Source organism: Bos taurus, chromosome 6 (genome assembly GCF_002263795.3).
Source record: "Bos taurus isolate L1 Dominette 01449 registration number 42190680 breed Hereford chromosome 6, ARS-UCD2.0, whole genome shotgun sequence".
NCBI lineage: Eukaryota > Metazoa > Chordata > Mammalia > Artiodactyla > Bovidae > Bos > Bos taurus.
The window spans coordinates 68,476,047-68,495,940 of record NC_037333.1 but is presented as its reverse complement, the minus strand read 5'-3'; positions in this window follow the sequence as shown (position 1 = coordinate 68,495,940).

Sequence of the window (19,894 nt, the reverse complement as noted above, 5' to 3'; positions counted from 1 at the left end):
CAGGCTACAGTCCATAGGGTCGCAAAATGTGGGACACGACTAAGTGAGCACACACACTCACACGTGCTGGGGTAGAAGGAACTCTGGAGGGAGGGGCCCTCTGTCTGGGTTCTGCCAGGAACCAGCGGGTTGGCTTTGGGAGCATGTTTTACCTATCTGTGCCTCAGTGTCCTCATCTGTGAAATGGGAATCTTAGCATCCCATGAGGTCATTCTGAGGATTAAAGAAGTTGAAATGGGTCAGGTGCACAGAAGAATGTCTGTCACCAATTAAGGTATTGTCATATTTTATGTTTTGTTAGTAATAATATAGCTCTTGGTTGCTTTTATTATTATTGTTGTTGTTGAATTGACTCTTCGAATGGTCTTGGTGATCTTGGGCAAGTAGGTTCACGTCTCAAGGCCCGCAGAGGTGCTCTCACAGGAATCCATGGACAGCCCTCCCTCCCAGGCTGAGACTGAGCAAAACTCCACAACCACATTCTAAAGGCCTGGCAACTGCTGAGGCCTTTACAGGAAGCAAAGCGGCACCGTCAGGAGGAGGTGATGACCGCACGGGAGGCGAGGGGGCCACGAACTGGCCAGGCTGCCTTCGCTCCCCTCGCTGTCTCCCTGTCTCCCTGTTCCACTAGAACAAGGGTGTCTTCCCCAGTCCCCTGAGTTCTCCCTGGCACCCTGGTCCTGGGAGGAGTGCTACAGAGTGTTCTGAACAGCCTACCGTAGTGGTGTTCTTTGTCTACAATTTCAGGAGAAAAAAATCACATGTCAGCTGTTTATTCCAGGCAACAGGTTGCAAAGTGAATGAGAAGCGCCAAACTTCCGAGAAAGCCTCTCTGTTTACAGTATTTGTAGAATCTTGCTCAAGTTTGTGTTTCCCCGGCTGATCACTGTTTTGGCACTCCATCTCCTGCTGCACACTCGTGCACTACCTCAGCAGGGTGCACCTTGCCAAGTTGGAGGGGAACTGTTTATAGGCAGCCTGCAAGAATCGTTGGGTTCCTGGGCCTGTGAGGGAAGTAAAGAAGGAAAAAGGAAGAAGGCTCTGGGCTAAGAACCAGGGCAGACCCAATGGAGGCATATAGCACCCCTGGCAACTTGACTCCTGACTCACGTAGAAATAGTGTTAATTGTTTGTATTAGCGATCTAATTGTGGTACCTTCAAGAAGAGGTTTATTCCTCTCTTAAAGAAGTCTGGAGGACTTCTGTAGTAGCTCCTCAAACTCCTTAGCTTTCTGCTCCACCATCCTGGTTCATTGCTTTCATCCTTCAAGTTTGCTTCATGATCCAGCGTGGCTGCCGGCTCTAGCCATTACATCTATATTCCAGACAACAGGAAGAAGGAACCAAGGAAGGGTAAAAGGAGTATTCACACCCTCTGCCTTTTACAGAGCCTTCCCAGAAATCCCATAGAGCAACTCTGCCTAAATCTCAGCGGCCAGAGCTCAGCCACACACCTGTTCCTGACCGCAGAAGAGGCTGTGTTACATATAAGACACTGAGAGTGGCTTGAGGGAAAGCGGAGAATGAAGCCTGTTAGCAGTAGCACAGCCTCCAGCTTTCTGTCCTGAGCAATTCTGCTCTGGATCCAAATTTGCACACCCACCTAGCAATAAAGTGATTCCTAAAGCACCATGTTTACTTGTTACTCAAGTATCCCCCTGGAGAATGTTAAGATTTCTCCCATCTGTCTATGTTATACTATACTCTCTTACAGAAGAATTCTAGTAAATAGAGTTTGTTCCACATCAGAACATGACTAAGGATGGTTTAACTTAACAACAATATTTTAAACTCCCCTCAACTCTTGGTCTGAAAAGTTACCTGGCTCTGACAAGAGACCTAGGTCCTAGTCTTAGCAATCCAGCACCATCAGTCTGGATTCTTTATTCATTCAACAAATATTTGACATCTGACCTGCCCAAGATATTGTGCTAAGTATTGTGGACGCAGGAACCCACACGCGCAGTGTCAATTGGTTCTCATGTACTCACCTATAGGAAATCCATAGGCACTGGTAATGCATGGTGGGGAGGTGCTGGGGGCCAGAGGTGAGGCTCCCTGGTGGTTCCTTGGCAGGTTTCCTTTGATCCTGTCCAGGAAATCCCATGGACAGAGGAGCCTGGTGGGCTACAGCCCATGGGGTGGCAAAGAGTCAGATACGACTTACTGACTAAACAACAACCGGACAGGTGGGAGGTCACAGGGGTGACCTCCAAGTTGAGAGCTGAAGGTCAAGCAGAGGTTATTCAGATTGTAAATAACAAAGAAGTCACAAGATCAAAGGATGAAAGATCCTGGTGGCCACAGTACAGAGGATGAATTGGAGAGGGGCCCATGTGGAGGTGAGGAACCCGGCGATGAGGCTGTTGCTCCATCCAGAGGAGCCGGGGGGCAGAGGCAGCTTGGATGGTGAGAAGGGGAAGCATACAGAGTCATGCCAGTGGTGACATCAGAGAATGTGGTGAGGAGTATCTGATTTGGGACGGAAGAAGGGATTCAAATGTGATGGCGGGTTTCCAGCTCAGGGTTTCTAGCTTTGGACACTAGCTGGTGATGTGTCCTAGGACTGGATAATGCAGGGGAACAGGCCAGGACTTGTGGCTGAGGCCTGCCCTGTACCTGCCTCCTGAGAAGTCAGGCAAGTAGACACACTGGCCCATATAGCCTGGCTCCCCTGACACCCTTTCCCACAGAAATGGCTCCTCCTGAAGCAGAAAGCGTCGTCTGGGGGCTGATCTGGGGCCAGAGGCCAGCGCAAACTCTGGGAGAAGCTCAGAACTATTTGGTTGGGGAATGCTGAGGCCTGGGAACATAAGATTGTTGAGGGGTTGGCATGTGCTCTGGGTGGCCATGTCCCTGTCGCAAGGGGCAGAGGCAAAAGTCAGCAGGAGGCAAGGGGGCCTCCAAGTGCCCTGGGGCAGAGGTCCCAGGACCCAGGTGTAAGGGCAGTGCTGCCAGGAGAAAGCAGGGTGCAAGGAGATGCTGACTTTAGTTCTGGGCAGCTTGTGTTTGAAGGGGCTTCCCGGGTGGCGCTAGTGGTAAAGAACCTGCTTACCAATGCAGGAGATGTAATAAGGGACCCAGGTTCAATCCCTGGGGCCAGGAAGATCCCCTGAAGAAGGGCATGGCAACCCACTCCAGGACTCTTGCCTGGAGAAGCCCATGCAGAGAGGATCCCGGCGGGCTATAGACCATAGGGTAGCAAACAGTTGGATACAACTGAAGCGATTTAGCGCGCGTGCATGTGGAGATAATCAGGAGGTAGCCAGAGCTGTCATTCTGGGACACAGAAAGAAGATTTTGAAGTCGCACTTCTCACACTGGCTCCCCTCAGCATCATTTATAAGACAGGGCTCTGCAGGGCTGTGTGACTGGGTCCTCGAGGCTCCTTTCTCCTCTAGCATTCTCTGGACTGTAAACCAGCCTCCTCACCCCACTGCCCCACCCCAGGGCTGCTTGGCCTCCGTGGAGGCAGAGACTGAGGAAGCCTGTCCAAGGGGCCCAACCTCGCCTGATTCACCAAATTCTTGTAATCAGTTTAGTTACACGACAGAGTTCGGATCAGAGTGAGGATTAGCAGAGGAAGTTTGTGAACGGTGCTTTGAACTTCACAGATGAAAGCCCCCTCCCCCGTTCTCACAAAGAAAGTCCAGGGAATGAACGCATGGCCCCCACCCCCTCGAGCCTCACCACCTCCCGCTGCAGCGGGCTGGTGAGCCCTTGGCATCCCAAATGGCCTTCCCCCACCATGGCATTCCACCCAGGTCTCCCAGAGCGGGGAAATGGATTCTGTCCTCAGCCCGCTGCTCCTGGAATTGCAGGCATTCGGTGAGCCAGTCCCCAGCCCTGCCTTCTCCAGGACTCCCACGTGTAGCCAGGAGTAACAGGGACATTTATGTCCCCACCAGCTCCCCCACCCCAATCGGAGTCCACATCCCACAGCGACACAGGGAGGGAAAGAAGAGGACAGAGCTGGGGGAAGAGCAGCCCTCCCTGAGGCTCAGCCTGCCGCGGATGGGTTATTGTTCCCAGATGGAGACTGTCAAACCCTGTCAGCCTCAGATACACAGTGGGCGCTACATCCGCATTCCTGGGATGTGTAACTGCCCGGCTTCACCTTCTGTGGCCCTCGATTCAATAACATGTCAAGTTCCTTCAATCTCACCCGGGGCTAAAACCCTCTCACCCACTCCCAGCCTCTGCATTTGGAACACATATTTGCTGTGGCTGTCTAAATATTTAAGCTGGGCCAAGGGGAGGGCCATGCAGTTGGATTGATTACACTGAGTTGTCCAAGCTGATGGGGGGGTCTCACCTGTTAGTGCTGGTTTTATGATGAGCTTTGGAAGCCAAGAGTCATGGGCTGTGCTCACTGGGCTCTGGGGCTGATGATCCTGGATGCTGTCCCCAGTTAGCAGTCCTGGGTACCTGAGGGAATGGTAGTGGTTTAGTCCCTCAGTCGTGTCTGACTCTTTGAGACCCTCATGGAGTATAGCCCACCAGGCTCCTCTCTCCATGGGAATTCCCAGGCAAGAGTACTGGAGTGGGTAGTCAGTTCCTTCTCCAGGGAATCTTCCCCACCCAGGGATTGAACCTGGGCCTCCTGCATTGTAGGCAGATTCTTTATCCAGAGAGATACCAGGCACTCGAGGTACCCAACCTGCCATGCTAGGAAGCGCATTCCACAGCCCACTCCGTCCCTTCCTCTGAGGGTCTGCCTCTCAGAGTCATGATGTGGCTCCCACCCTGGCAGACCCTTTCCACAGTGAGTCCATTTTCTTTAACTAATTTGCAATAAATTAGGCTCTCGTTTGGATTTCCTGGGTGGCGCTAGTGGTAAAGAAACCACCTTGCAAATATAGGAGACATGAGAGATGCAGTTTCCCTCCTGGGAAGATCCCCAGGAGGAGGGCATGGCAAACCCACTCCAGTATTCTTGCCTGGAGAATCCCATGGACAGAGGAGCCTGGTGGACTACAGTCCACAGGTTGGCAGAGTTGGACACGACTGAAGTGACTCAGTACACACACAGGCTCTCACTCAAGCTGCATTGTATCTGTGGGCCACAAGGGTAACTGTGGGGACAGATGAGGGCACCTGGGACCCAGAGATGGTAAATGACTTGCTCAGGATCACAGAGCAGCTGGTAATGAAGCTGGATCTTCTATCCTAGAACTTTGACTTTCTATCTGTCATGGGTTGAATTGTATCCCCCGCAAGATTTGCTGTGGTCCTAACTTCTGCTGCCTATGAATGTGACCTTGTTTGGAAACAGAATCTTGGCAGATGGAATCAAGTCGAGGTGAGGTCCCTGGGGGGACCCTGATCCAATATGGTGATTTCCCTTTTTTTCTCTCTGCACCCAGACTTTTTATTTTTTATATAAATTTATTTATTTTAACTGGAAGCTAATTACTCTCCAATATTGTAGTGGTTTTGCCATACATTGAGATGAATCCACCACAGGTGTACATGTGTTCCCCATCCTGAAGCCCCCTACCACCTCCCTCCCCATCCCATCTCTCTGGGTCATCCCAGTGCACCAGCCCCGAGTACCCTGTCTCATGCATCAAACCTGGACTGGTGATCCGTTTCACATGTGATAATTTACATGTTTCAATGCCATTCTCCCAAATCATCCCACCCTTGCCCTCTCCCACAGAGTCCAAAAGACTTCTATACATCTGTGTCTCTTTTGCGGTCTTGCATGTAGGGTTATCGCTACCATCTTTCTACAATATGGTGGTTTCCTATCGGAAGAGGGGAGTGTAGACAGAGGCCCCCTCATAGAGGAAAGTCAGTCTCCTGAAGAGGAGGCAGGGATGAGGGTTATACAGCCACAGTCCAGGGAGCAGTGGGATGACACCACCAAAGCCGAAAGAGCACAGAAGTGTCCTCCTCTAGGGCTTGGAGGGAGCATGGCCCTGCCCCACACCTGGATTCCAAACTTTGAACTTCCAGAACAGTGAGAGAGTACACTTCGGTTGTTCTAAGTAGTCCAGTCTGTGCACTTTGTACAGCAGCCCTGAGAAACTATACATCATCCAAAAGCATTTCTGATACAAGATGTAAGTGAATTCTGGATGAAAATGCAGCTCCTTAGAAGCGATGAGAGGTTATGGGTCTGGACCCCTGGCTACTGACCAGATCACGTTTACTGTGCAAGTCACCTCTGTGCCGCCTCCTATCCTGAGATGTGCCCTCCCATGAGGCCCATTGATATGGGCTCCTTCTCAATTTCTCAGCTTTAATTTATGAGTTGATGTCAAACCAGGAGACTTATCCCCTGAATCTGTCTCAGGCTGCCCAACATAATTCTGATCATTTGCTCTTGAATGGCCTTCCCCTCTAAGGAATTTCAAGGCGCTTAAACCCAATTCTGTGACCCATGGGAGTGGCTGCGGGGGTTAGGAATTCCTGGTTTACATCTAGCCTCTGACCTCTCCCTGTCCCTATGACTTCATTAAACTGAGTCCTTTTGTTGAGCAGGCTTTAGGAAAGAGGTTAAGAGCTGGCGTAGAAAATACCATGGCTCAGGCTTGGCCTGACAGTGGGCCAGGGGTTTGGTCAAATAGATGCTTTGCAATTAATCTTAATGTTTATCTTCAATCTCAAGAGCTGGCAATTTTCCAGAATCCATTGGCTTGCTCCTGAGTCTGTGGGATTTCTTGCAAGGCAGTCACTTGGTGGTTTACATCCAGGGGTGGCTGTGTTCATACCCTAAAACCCAGCAATTCTGGCCCGCAGGAGCTCTAAGCCCACTGCCTTCTGTCAGCCTCACACATTGGCCAAGGTTGATTGACCAAATCCTAGATCTGGTTGCATAACTTTGGGAGTAACCGTTCTAAAAGACGTGTTCTATTTTCTTGCCTCACTGCTCTTCCCTGAAGCTTCTTGTTTACTGTGGAATTTCTAAGAATCTAAACACATCCAGGGACAATGCTCCCAGTCCCACAGCCATGAGTTGAACTAAATGGAACCATACCTTTGCTTTCCTCCCAAACCAATGGGTGGAACCAATGTAAAACCTCAGGATCATTCACTGCGTGTGCAGAGACTCCCCTGTGTGTTTTTATGTTCCTCCCGAGAAGGATGTGTGTTCTTGCCTGTGTTTTATCTACCAAATACAGGCATTGCATTCCAAAGGTGACAGGTCTGAACAACCGGTCATTGCTAACACCAATTGTGGTACAGCCATACAATGCACCCCTATATAGCCACAGAATGTCAGGCTTTGGAAGCAAATTTAATGACATGGGGAAATGTTTGTGGTCTGCTATTAAGTGAAAAAAGCTGCTTACAAAACAGAATTTACAGTATGAAAATAATTATGCAAAAATTAGGTAGATAGCCATTGAAAATCTGGAAGGCTATAATCCAAAATATAAACATCGATGAAATACTCTAGGTCACAAACACACAATGGAGAGTCTGTGCACCCCTCAAGGGCATCTATTTGAGAGAACAGAAGTGGCTGACACCTTGGCACAGAACAGACCCTGTTGGGAAGGGCCATCTTTTTCTGAACATACTTGGCACCATGGAGACTGGCGTTAGCTCTGGGACTGTACTTGCTACTGCTATGCTGTGCTCAGTCATGTCTGACTCTTGATACCCCATGGACTGTAGCCTCCCAGGCTCCTCTGTCCATGGGATTCTCCAGGCAAGAATACTGGAATGGGTTACCATTTCCTCCTCCAGGGGATCTTCGTGACCCAGGAATCCAACCCATGTCTTCTGCATCTCCTCCATTGCAGGCATATTCTTTACCCCAGAACCATCAGGGAAGCCCTCTAGGATTGTGGGTGAGTCAAAATTGTCTTCTGTAAGTTTTTCCATACTTCCCCAGAGTTGTTCTGTGATTATGTGCTACTTTTGTGTCAACTAAAGATGTATAATATAATCAATCTTAAAAATGAAAACAGGTGGAAATTTGAACACTGATAGAATATTCGATGATATTAAGGAAGTGTCTTTAAGTATACTAATGATATTGTGGTTATATTTTTTAATGACTTATTAGCTTTTAGAGATGCATACTGACATGTTTGCAGATGAAATGATATGTCTTCTAGAATTTGCTTCAAAAGAATATGGGAAGGGAATTCTCTGGCTGTCCAGTGGTTAGAATTTGGCCCTCTTACTGTCAGGGGCCCCAGGTTCAATCTCTGATCAGGGAACTAAGATCCCACAAGCCAAGCAGTGCAGCAAAAAAAAAAAAAAAAAAAAAAAATTTGAATGGAAATATAAAGTGTTGCCTGCAAAAAAAGGAAAAAATTGCAAAGATGGATAACCATCAATTCCTTCACTCTACTGAGGCAACATAAAAAGGAAAGGATCAATTTACAAGATTGAGAAATTTGATTTAGCTTATGGAAAAAATAAATTATTACAAGTATTGGAATGTTAAATACCACAGTATTATTGTATCAGCTAGGACTGATACAAGTAACTAAAGTAACTGATACAAGTAACTGAAGCAAGGAACTAAAAAAAAATCTTGGACTTCCTCATGGTCCAGTGGTTAGAAATCTGTTTGCCAGTGCAGGGGACACAGGTTTGATCCCTGGTCTGGGAAGATTCCACATGCCATGGAGCAACTAAATCTGTGTGCCACAACTACTGAGCCTGAGCTCTAGAGCCTGCGAGCCTCAACTACGGAAGCCATGCGCCCTGGAGCCTGTGTTCCTCAACAAGAGAAGCCACTGCAATAAGAACCCCACGCACCACAGCTAGAGAATAGCCCCTGCCTGCTGCAGCTAGAGAAAGCCTGCATGCACCAATGAAGACCTAGTGCAAAAAAAAAAGCAAGAAAAAGAAAATCTTACAGTGATTTAAGCCCTAAGTAGGCAATGGCACCCCACTCCAGTACTCTTGCCTGGAAAATCCCATGGACAGAGGAGCCTGGTAGGCTGCAGTCCATGGGGTCGCTAAGAGTCGGACATGACTGAGCGACTTCATTTTCACATTTCACTTTCATGCATTGGAGAAGGAAATGGCAACCCACTCCAGTGTTCTTGCCTGGAGAATCCCAGGGATGGGGGAGCCTGGTGGGCTGCCGTCTATGGGGTTGCACAGAGTCGGACACGACTGAAGCGACTTAGCAGCAGCAGCAGCATATCTGTCAGTTAATGTGGAGAAAACAGGTAGAAAATCCCAGGGTTATTCAGCAACTAAAGGTGACATCAAGATACTGAGAAGTCAGGTGTTTTCCATCCTTCTGTTGTTGTTGTTTTAACTGTAGACTTACTGCCACATAGTTAGAAGATGCGTGCATGAGCTCCAGACTACCCAGTCTTAAGTAAAAATATCCAAAGGCAGGAAGCAGAGGGAGGAGAGTGAGAGAAAATTCTCGTAGGTAGCTCTTTTTCTCCTCTTTTCCCAGGAAGGAAAACTCTTGCCCCAGACCCCTTTGGCAATCTTGCCTTTGTGTCTTACTGGATGATACTTGGTTGCCTGGTCCAACTGCAAGGGAGACTAGGAAAATGAATATCTAGCTGTTTAAGGCCCTACAAGAAGGAGGAAAAGCATTAGGAGTGGCTGCTGTAATTATAGAAGAGAGCTATGGCATATCCGTCCTCATTTTTTAAGGAATTTTTGCTAATTCTAGGAAGATTGGAAAATGCAGGTAGTTAGCTATTTCTGCATCCAAAGAAATCCGTTAATAACATTTTGGTGTCAGAGGAGTAGCTTTTAACAAAGTTAGATCTTCTTTATTGGGTACATGAAGACAAGGGAAGACAGAGCAGGTCAACCCAGGCCTTCCAGGTTTTCTACAGATTTGTGAGTCAAAGTAAAAGGCTCTACCTTGATTTCTAACACTCTTTAGGAATAGAAAAAGAGTATTTGGGTAGAGTTTATCAGTTGTGCATCACTGTATAACAAACCACCAAAACTTAATGGTTTACAACAATAAGCATTCATTATTTTTTAATAATTATTTATTATATATTTTTTATTTACTTTTACTTACTTGGCCACTTGGGTCTTAGTTGTGGCACGTGGGAACTCTGATCTTGGTTAACGGCATGTAGAATCTAGTTCCCTGAACAGGAGTCAAACTCGGGTCCCCTGCATTGGGAGTACAGAGTCTTAGCCATTGGACCACAGGGAAGTCCTCAACCATTTATTACCATTCATGTCTCTCTGGGTCAGGAATTTGGGCTGGGCTCAGTATGAAGACACTTTTATGTGGCATTGGCTCCTTCACTCCAGCAACAGCATTCAGCTGACCCATCAGCGGAGCTGGAAGATCCGAGATGCTTCCCCCATCTGTCTGCAGCCTCTCTGGATTCATTCTGCCTGGTCCTCCAGTGCCTTTCTCTCCAGGTGTCTTCTCCCTTTAGCAGGATAGCCCCAAGTTCTCCCCATGGCAGCTGCTTTCCCCAAGTGAAGTGTGTTTGTCAGTCAGTTGTTTCTGACTCTTTGCAATCCCATAGACTGTAGCCCACCACAGACTTCTCTGTCCATGGAATTCCCCAGGCAAGGGTACTGGAGCGAGGTGCCTTTTCCTTCTCCAGGGGGTCTTCCTGACCCAGGGATCAGACCCGGGTCTCCTGCATTGCAGGCAGTTTTTTTTTAACCATCTGAGCCAAAAGCAGAAGCTAAATTTTAAGGCATGCCTGAAGTTCCATAATAGCATTTCCACCATCCTCTAACTGGTTGGAGCAAAAGGCACAAAGGGCAGTCCAGATCCAAGGGAAGGAAAATAGATTCTGTTTTTTTTTTTCCTTTGTAGAAAGGTTTTTCGGAGAAGGCAATGGCACCCCACTCCAGTACTCTTGCCTGGAAAATCCCATGGACAGAGGAGCCTGGTAGGCTGCAGTCCATGGGGTCGATAAGAGTCGGACACGACTGAGCGACTTCACTTTCACTTTTCACTTTCATGCATTGGAGAAGGAAATGGAAACCCACTCCAGTGTTCTTGCCTGGAGAATCCCAGGGACGGGGGAGCCTGGTGGGCTGCCATCTATGGGGTCACACAGAGTCGGGCATGACTGAAGTGACTTAGCAGCAGCAGCAGAAACGTTTTTAATTACAAATTCAAATTATTTAATAGATACAGATCTGTTCAGTTCTATATGCCTCCTTAAACGGACTTTGGTAGTTTGTATCTTTCAAGGAATTTGTTCCTTTCATTGAAGATTTTTAAATAATGGATGTAAGATTATTAAAACATTTCCTTATTATTCCCTTGATTTCTATGTAATTTTTAGTGATAATCCCTTCTTTTATTCTTTTTTCAGTTCAGTTCAGTTCAGTCACTCAGTCATGTCCGACTCCCTGTGACCCCATGAACTGCAGCACGCCAGGCCTCCCTGTCCATCACCAACTCCTGGAGTCCACCCAAACTCATGTCCATTGAGTTAGTGATGCCATCCAACCATCTCATCCCCTGTCATCCCTTCCTGCTCCTGCCCTCAGTCTTTCCCAGCATCAGGGTCTTTTCCAATGAGTCAGCTCTTCTCATCAGGTGACCAAAGTATTGGAGTTTCAGCTTCAACATCAGTCCTTCCAATGAACACCCAGAATTGCTCTCCTTTAGGATGGACTAGTTGGATCTCCTTGCAGTCCAAGGGACTCTCAAGAGTCTTCTCCAACACCACAGTTCAAAAGCATCAATTCTTCAGAGCTCAGCTTTCTTTATAGTCCAACTCTCACATCCATACATGACCACTGGAAAAACCACAGCCTTGACTAGATGGACTTTGTGGCAAAGTAATGTCTCTGCTTTTAAATATGCTGTCCAGGTTGATCATAACTTTCCTTCCAAGGAGTAAGCGTCTTTTAATTTCATGGCTGCAGTCACCATCTGCAGTGATTTTGGAGCCCAGAAAAATAAATTAGCCACTGTTTCCATTGTTTCCCCATCTATTTGCCATGAAGTGATGGGACCGGATGCCATGATCTTAGTTTTCTGAATGTTGAGCTTTAAGCCAACTTTTTCACTCTTTTTTAATGAAATATAATTGATTTACAGTATTAGTTTCTGTTGTACAGCAAAGTGATTCAATTAGACATACAGATGTGTGTGTATATATATATATATATATGTATTACATATGTGCATATATATGTACATATATATATTCATTTTCATATTCTCTTCCTTGAAGGAGAGGCAAAGGGTGTGTTGGATAGGAGATATTGTTGTAATCATCTTGGAAGCATTCTGCTCCATATGGCAACAGATCTGCTCAGGGTTAGAGAAGTTAAAACACAAACACATGCAAATGCAGTAAAATTCAAACCAAAAACCCTTTTGCCTCTGGCAGCTATATGCCATGTGTGTATGTATGTATGGATACAAGTGTGTATACATCAACTGTGATCCTCTATAATTCTTTTCAAATGAGAGCTTTCAGGTTTGTTGAGGAACCTCTGTCAACTATTGGTGAGAGTGTAGTACCTAATACCACTAACCTCAGGGCCAGAATGCCCAGATTCAAATCCAGCAGCACATCTTCTTCAGAATGAATTAGCATTTGAATCAGCAGAATGAGTAAAGCAGATGACCCTTCCCAACAGGAGCCCGCATCACCCACTGAGCTGTCAAGAGCCCAAATGGAACAAAAAAGTGAAGGAAGGGCACCTTTGCTTTCTCTCTCCTGGAGCTAAGACATCCACCATCTCCTGCCCTAGGACTCTGGCGCTCCTGGTTTGGATGAGGTCTTAACAACATCAGCTCCCTGATTCTTGGGCCTTCAGGCTCAGACTGAATTATATCATCGTCTTTCCTGGTTCTGCAGCTTGCAGACAGCAGATCATGGAACTTCTTGGCCTCCATAGCTGTGTAAGCCTTTAATAAACTGTGTAATTCCTATAATAAATCTCTTCTAATCTACATCTATCTATCTCGATCTATATATCTATATCTATCCTGTTGGTTCTATATCTCTCTAGAGAACCTAATAGAAGACCCTTAGTTGAATTACATTGGCAAAAACCCTTTTCGCAAGTATGGTCACTTTCATAGGTTCCAGGCGTTAGGATTGAGACATCTTTTTTGGGGGGCCATTATTCAACCCACTACACCACTCTATATAGTAACTGCAAAATTATAAACGTGTGCATGCATGCACACATACTTACACACGGATACACACACCAGGTCTTCCTGACACCCTTACCCTGCTACTATTTTCTTATTTTTCCATAGTACTTGCCACCTTCTAGTGTACTATGCCAATTGTATAAGGTTTATGGTTATTAAATCCTTTATATAAGGTTTATAGTTATTCTCCCCTCCCACTGGAATGTCAACTCACCAGATTTATGTCTGTTTTGTTCATTGATGTAACACAAGAATCTAGACATACAGCAATGTTTGACACATAACAGATGCTAACTTCTTACAGAATGAATGAATGAATGAATGTCACATGTTACAGGGAACCAGTCACCCAAACAACTCCAGGCATACAAGCAGGAGTCAGTAAATGCCTGTTGAATAAGATGAGATGAAACAGTCTGGAGCCTGCCCTTAGGAGAATCCTGGGAGACCTTATTACAAAGGCAAAAATACTCCCTTTCCAAGCTAGTTTTTCAAGTTGTTGTTTTTTTTTCCTCATCAGATTTGCAAATACTAAGCTGCCCACTTCAGGAGCAGTGATTCTCCATTGGTGATTCAGTGTTATATGGTCCTGAAGCTGCCTGAGCTGAAAATTACTTCCTGTAAATTAGAAAAGGTTACATTTCCAGAGAATATATCTTGGTCTCTAAATAAGGTATAATTAATCACACCAGCAAGCATAATGACCAAAATAGTTTCCAAAGAGCAACTTAGAGCTGGATAATTACAAATCAGAGAGTGTGATGAGTCCAGGATGCTGCTACACGGGGCCCTGATGGCTCAAGCTAAGCAAACCGAAAATGCCATGGAAAAATACAGACCAGGGCATGCTCTCTACCTGTTTCTCAGACCGCTCTCCCCCTTTACACCCCACTCTGATGCTCACTCTTGTTTGTCCTTTATAAGCTACACTCAGTTCAGTTCAGTCACTCAGTCGTGTCCTACTCTTTGTGATCCCATGGACTGTAGCAAGGCTTCCCTGTCCATCACCAACTCCCATAGCTTACTTAAACTCTTGTCGATCGAGTCAGTGATCCCATCCAACCATCTCATCCTCTGTTGTCTCCTCCTCCCACTTTCAGTCTTTCCCAGCATCAGGGTCTTTTCAAATGAACCAGTTCTTTGCATCGGGTGGCCAAATTGTTGGAGTTTCAGCTTCAGCATCAGTCCTTTCAATGAATAGTCAGGACTGATTTCCTTTAGAACTGACAGGTTTGATCTCCTTGCAGTCCAAGAGACTCTCAAGAGTCTTTTCCGACACCACAATTCAAAAGCATCATTTCTTCAATGCTCAACTTTCTTTATAGCCCAACTCTCACATCCATACGACAGTGGAAAAACCATAGCTTTGACTAGACACCTTTGCTAGCAAAGTAATGTCTCTGCTTTTTAATATGCTGTCTGGGTTGTCATAGCTTTTCTTCCAAGGAGAAAGTGTCTTTTAATTTCATGGCTGCAGTCACCATCTGCAGTGATTTTGAAGCCCCCCAAAATAAGGTCTGCCACTGTTTACATTATTTCCGCATCTATTTGCCATGAAGTGATGGGACCAGATGCCATCATCTTCATTTTCTGAATGTTGAGTTTTAAGCCAACTTTTTCACTCTCCTCTTTCACTTTCATCAACAGGCTCTTTAGTTTCTCTTCATTTTCTGCCATAAGGGTGGTGTCATCTGCATATCTGAGGCTATTGATACCTTTCCCAGCAATCTCGACTCCAGCTTATGCTTCATCCGGCCTGGTATTTCACATGTTGTACTCTTCCAACTTTTTAATAGAAGTCAAACAAGCAGGGTGACAATATACAGCCTTGACCTACTCCTTTCCTGATTTGGAACCAGTCTGTTGTTCCATGTGTCTGGTTCTAACTGTTACTTCCTGACCTGCATACAGATTCCTCAGGAGGCAGGTAAGGTGGTCCAGTATTCCCATCTCTTTAAGAATTTTCCAGCTTGTTGTGGTCTACACAGTCAAAGGATTTGACGTAGTCAATAATGCAGAAATAGATGTTTTTCTGGAACTCTCTTGCTTTTTCTATGATCCAGTAGATGTTGGCAATTTAATCTCTGGTTGCTCTGCCTTCTCTAAAACCAGCTTGAACATCAGGAAGTTCACAGTTCATGTATTGCTGAAGCCTGGCTTGGAGGATTTTGAGCATTACTTTGCTAGCATGTGAGATGAGTGCAATTGTGCAGTAGTTTTAACATTCTTTGGCATTGCCTTTCTTTGGGATTGGGATGAAAACTGCCCATTTCCAGTCCTGTGGCCACTGCTGAGTTTTCCAAATTTGCTGGCATATTGAGTGCAGCACTTTCACAGCATCATCTTTCAGGATTTGAAATAGCTCAACTGGAATTCTCTCACCTCCACTCGTTTTGTTCGTAGTGATGCTTCTTAAGGCCCACTTGACTTTACACTCCAGGATGTCTGGTTCTAGGTGAGTGATCACACCATCATGGTTATCTGGGTCATAGGATATGTCTATTTCTTTATTTCCTCAAATAATGGCCTTTAAAACTGAAAACAAAAATCAATTGGCTGCTGAGAAAGAAGTTTTGGAGCCTGAGTTTTGGTTGGTTGTTTTCTCCTTCTGCAAAGTTCAGGGCACAAACAAAATCTTTAAATACAAATGTATTTCTTATTTTTAGTAAAACAGCAAGGCATGTTTTGAAGGGTATTTAGGAGATGCAGACGAGCAGAAGGAAGAAAGCATTTGAAACGGCCTATACGCCCCCCACCCAGAGACAGCCGTGGCCGTTGTCCACGTTGACTCTCACTTTCACTTTTTTGCATCTCATGAACTTCCTCACTTCCCGCCCATCTCACTCCTGTTTAGATGTTTTAGGTGTGTTTCTGGTGGTTTAAAGATGGCATTTGCTGCAATAAGCCAGGGAGCCAGTGCTAGCCAGCAGACACCCCCAGTCTTTTCTCTCACGTGTGTCCTCAATTCCTGGACCCACTCCTGCAGGGGAAGTCCATCTTCTTTTTGCATTAATCTTAAGGATTAAACCACAGGCCTGCAGTAAGGATTCTGTGGCCCGGGGCCAGAGGTCCCCCCCTGGAGGACACACCAGTTCTAGGTCTGTCTCACATTACTGTGGCCCTATAGCTTCCAGCTATCAAAGAACAAAAAGAGGGAAATCCATCCATCATTCATTTGATCAGGGACCTACTCTGTGCCTGGGGTTCACGTTATCTATTGCTGACTAACAAACCACCCAGAAATAAAATGGCTTTACACAACTATTTACTATTACTTCTTATGAATTTGTCCTCTGACTAGGCTCAGCTCGGGGGTCCTAGCTTTAGGTCTCATGTGGTTGTCATCAGGTTGCAGCTGGGCCTGGAGTTACCCAAAGGGCCCTCTGGGCAGGATGACCAGGGTGGCTCCCTCACCAGCGGGTGCCCCATGGACTCTCTCCCCTCACATAGTGTTTCAGTCTCCAGGCCTTCTCCACCTGGTGTGAGCTTCACATAGCATGGTAGCTTCAAGGTACCTGCACGTCTTACATGGCAACTGGCTTCCAAGGGTGGAAAGCAGAATCTGCCGGCCCAATTAAGGGCCCCCCAGCACAGGTAGTGTCACTTTTGCCATAGTCGATGAGTCAAAGCTGTCACAGGGTCTATCCAGATTGAAGGAGGTGGGGAAATAGATGCTACTCCTTGACGGGAGAGTGGAAAGTCACCCTGCAGTAGCATACGTTGGGTAGGAAATATTGTTGCCAGATTCTTTGGAAACTGATCTGCCACAAGCCGGATCTGTGTACAGCCAGGTGGTACAGTTGTTGAGAGCTCCCCAGTCCTTAGAGCTAACATCTAGTAATCAAGATAGACATTAACCAACCATGCAATAAAATGTATATTTCCACATTGTAAAGCTAGGTGCTAAAAAGGAAAAGTTGACTCATTGGAAAAGACTCTGATGCTGGGAGGGATTGGGGGCAAGAGGAGAAGGGGACGACAGAGGATGAGATGGCTGGATGGCATCACTGACTCGATGGACATGAGTCTGAGTGAACTCCGGGAGTTGGTGATGGACAGGGAGGCCTGGCGTGGTGCGATTCATGGGGTCGCAAAGAGTCGGACACGACTGAGCGACTGATCTGATCTGATCTGATCTGAAAAAGGAAAAGAACAATGCGAAAGGAAAAGCATAAAAGAAACTTGGTCAAGGAATGCCTCTCTGAATATGGGGTGCATAGACTGAGACCCCGATGGTGAGCAAGAGTTATCCAGGTGAATAGCACTCCACAGAGAAGGAACAGCATGTGAGAAAGGAGAGTGGAGTTAAACTGTAGGGACCAAGAGATGGATATAAGACAATACTGAAAAAGTAAGTAGGATAGTGTCATGCAGGACATGGCAGCCCTCGTTGAGTACCTAGGATTTTTTTCCTCAGTACAATAGAAAAGCACTCATTTTGTTAGGTTAGGTCCAGCTGCACGTGAACTGGGTCATGCAGGACATGGCAGCCCTCATTGAGTACTTAAGATTTTTTTTTCTCAGTACAATAGAAAACCACTCATTTTGTTAGGTCAGGTCCAGCTGCAAGTGACAGAAACTCCAAATAACAATCTATTAAACAATTAAACTTTTCCCCACATGAACTAAGGTTTGCATAATCCATCAGAAGCTACACAGTTATCAGGGACTAGCACCTTCAGTCTTCCATCTGCAGTCCTCAGAACACAGTTCACCCCTACCTCATGGTTCAGAATGGCTGCCTGAGTGCCAGCTATCACATCCACATGGCAGTCAGCAGGAGGGAGGATATGCTTTCTCCCTCTTGTGATACACATCATTTTCACATCTGCCTGTGAGGGAGCCGGGGGAATAGTCTTTCTCCCATTACCCATGTGCCTAGTTAAGAATTGAATGTTGTACTACTAAGGAAGCAGGAGAGAAAATGGATAAACAGCAGTCTCTCCTATAGTACTGGAAGACTTTAAGGAAGGGAATATTTCTAACATTGCCAAAACATCTTATAAAACAGGAAATTGGTTTCTTTGTCAAGAGTCCTGAATTCTACAGTGCCCTTCCCTCACCCCACTACTGTTCTCAAGGTGACTTTGTGAATTCCTTTAACTTCTCTGGGACTTTGATTTCTCATCCACAAAAGGGAGGCTAGCCTGCCCACCGCATAAACATGTTATGTGAGCTGGTAAGATCATAATAACTAAAAGGCTTAGCAGGGGGTGGGAGTGAGTAATCACATTTAGGGAGGATGTTAATTTTGAGAAATTCCCAATCTGTGAAGTATTTGGAGATTTGGAGGCACTCAGGAAGCAAACACAGAGAAGGCAATGGCACCCCACTCCAGTACTCTTGCCTGGAAAATCCCCTGGGCGGAGGAGCCTGGTAGGCTGCAGTCCATGGGGTCGCAAAGAGTCACACACGACTGAGCGACTTCACTTTCACTTTTCACTTTCATGCATTGGAGAAGGAAATGGCGACCCACTCCAGTGTTCTTGCCTGGAGAATCCCAGGGACGGGGGAGCCTGGTGGGCTGCCGTCTATGGGGTCGCATGGAGTCGGACACGACTGAAGTGACTTAGCAGCAGCAGCGGCAGGAAGCAAACAACACTCTGTCTTTCTGATGTTCTTCCTGTAACCCAGCAACCAGCAAGAAGTCCTTACGAGCACAGAAGTGGGATAATGTCCACTGTCCTTAAGTGGACAGAATGAGGCTGATATCATCAGCTTCCTTGGAAATGCCAAAGGTAAACTGACTTGCTGCCTGAGCAGTCATGAGCCTTCGTCACAGAGCACAGACTGTTGAGATAGGGACTAGAACGTTGCTTCCAGGAAAGCTGAAGCTGTTCACACCCCACACAGAGATAGATTTTGGATGAGCTGGTCTCTAAAACCTGGATTAAAGGCCAAGTAGGGACAGAACTAGGGTTCACTTGTTCTCGTGCTGAAAGTTTCACTCACCTAACAATACAGCAAGATTAGCTGTTGTTTATGGACTGCCTACTAAGCCAAGTGGCAGAGTCTGGGCTAAGCTCCTGAAATAATTACCTCATTCAATGTTCAATAGTCCAAAGAGGCAGATCCCAATCATACCCCCAAGTGAAAATGTGAGGAAATTGGGCTCCAAGAATCCACAGTTACTACAGGCTAATAGCATGGCTTATTCCTAGAAGTCTGGCTCCAGAGCCATTCAGTGTAAACCACTGTGTCCAGCCCCTTAAAATCCGAAGATGCCTCACTTCTGAGCACACAGGTCTTGAAGGCCTACTATGTGCCAGGTCCTGGAGTAGGTGTTAGTATCATAAAAACAAAAGCCAGGCCTGGGCCACAAGAAGTTCACAGCTGGTGGAAAAGTACACTAGTTAAATGTGCTGCTAGGTATTCTGAGCGGTTGCTTTGTATACGGGAGGAAGGCCTAACCCACCCTTATAGATTGTGCTGGGAACAGTCTGGGAAGGCTTCCTGGAGGAAGCAATGCAAGAGTCAAATCTGATGTCTCTGATTCAAACACACTTGAATGCGTCTGAAAGGCTTCACGCACACAACCACACAACTATTACTGCTTTATACTATGCTTTTTTGACCCAGCAGGCCGATCCTCCTAATTTACTTATAAACAGAGCTCCAGGGACCATTGGTAAAGACAGCAGGATAGGCTCTCCTGAAACTCAGCTCCCCCTGTTTTATTGGTCAGCCCATTTATTTTATCATGTCTCATCTTAGGTTCCAGCAGGTCTGGAGCGAAAGGTAGCTTCACATGAGCATCCAGAGGAGGACAGAGGTGGGCAGCAGTGGCCTCACCTCTAGAGAGCCTGGGCCCTGGGTGTGAACCAGGTCATTCTTTCTTCC